The sequence below is a fragment of the Pteropus vampyrus genome, unplaced genomic scaffold (assembly GCF_000151845.1).
Source record: "Pteropus vampyrus isolate Shadow unplaced genomic scaffold, Pvam_2.0 Scaffold45, whole genome shotgun sequence".
NCBI classification, from domain to species: domain Eukaryota; kingdom Metazoa; phylum Chordata; class Mammalia; order Chiroptera; family Pteropodidae; genus Pteropus; species Pteropus vampyrus.
The window spans coordinates 7,235,120-7,235,896 of record NW_011888826.1 but is presented as its reverse complement, the minus strand read 5'-3'; the positions used below and the strand labels follow the sequence as shown (position 1 = coordinate 7,235,896).

Below are 777 nucleotides of genomic sequence, written 5' to 3'. Positions count from 1 at the left end.
AAAATGTGGTACTTTGCAATTCACATTTTTATAAACTAATTGGATCAAAATAAAATAAAATCTCACAATGAGTGCTATTAACTTAAAATGCCTTAATTTTTCATATTTTATTATTACTTTATGACTTTTTCTACTTTTAAAGTAATACATGCCCATTACGTACTTTGAAAAATTTGCTGCTCTTTGCAAATGGGAGAAAAGTGAAAAAGAGATAATAGCATCATACTTCTGTAATCAAACAGTCAAAGATAACTACAGTTAACTCCACCACATGTCTCAAAGTCGCTTCAAACTCAATTTATTCAACACCAAACTCAGGATCTTTCTCCCAAATCAAGTTGTTTTTCAGCATTTCCTACTGAATAACAACATCCCTCCAACTACATGAGCCAAAACCCAGAGTCATTCTTTCTTTATTTTTTTTTTAATGCCTACAGCACCTGGTCTTCCTAGGTGGTCTCCCATCCAAGTACTAACCAGGCCCGACCCTGCTTAGCTTCCGAGATCAGACACCGGGCTTGTTCAGGGTGGCATGGCCGTAGACCATGGACTGTGGGTCCACTGGGGCGCGAACCCAGGACCTTCTGCGTGTAAAGCAGATGCGCTAACTGCTACACTATGGAACCAAGTCTCAGAGTCATTCTTAACACTCGCCTCTGCCTGCCCTTCTAAAACAGGCAAGATAGAGCTCCCAGAGGCCAAAGGTGCAGTGATCGATGAAACAAACAAGAGACTGGTATTTTGGTGTGATGGATGAAATTGAAAAATCCTGCTCCA

General features: G+C 40.0%; 1 pseudogene; it reads right to left on the bottom strand.

Annotated features, from left to right (window-relative positions):
- Positions 1-428: 428 nt before the first annotated feature.
- LOC111738991 lies at positions 429-544 on the bottom strand (annotated as a pseudogene).
- Between the last annotated feature and the right edge of the window lie 233 nt (positions 545-777).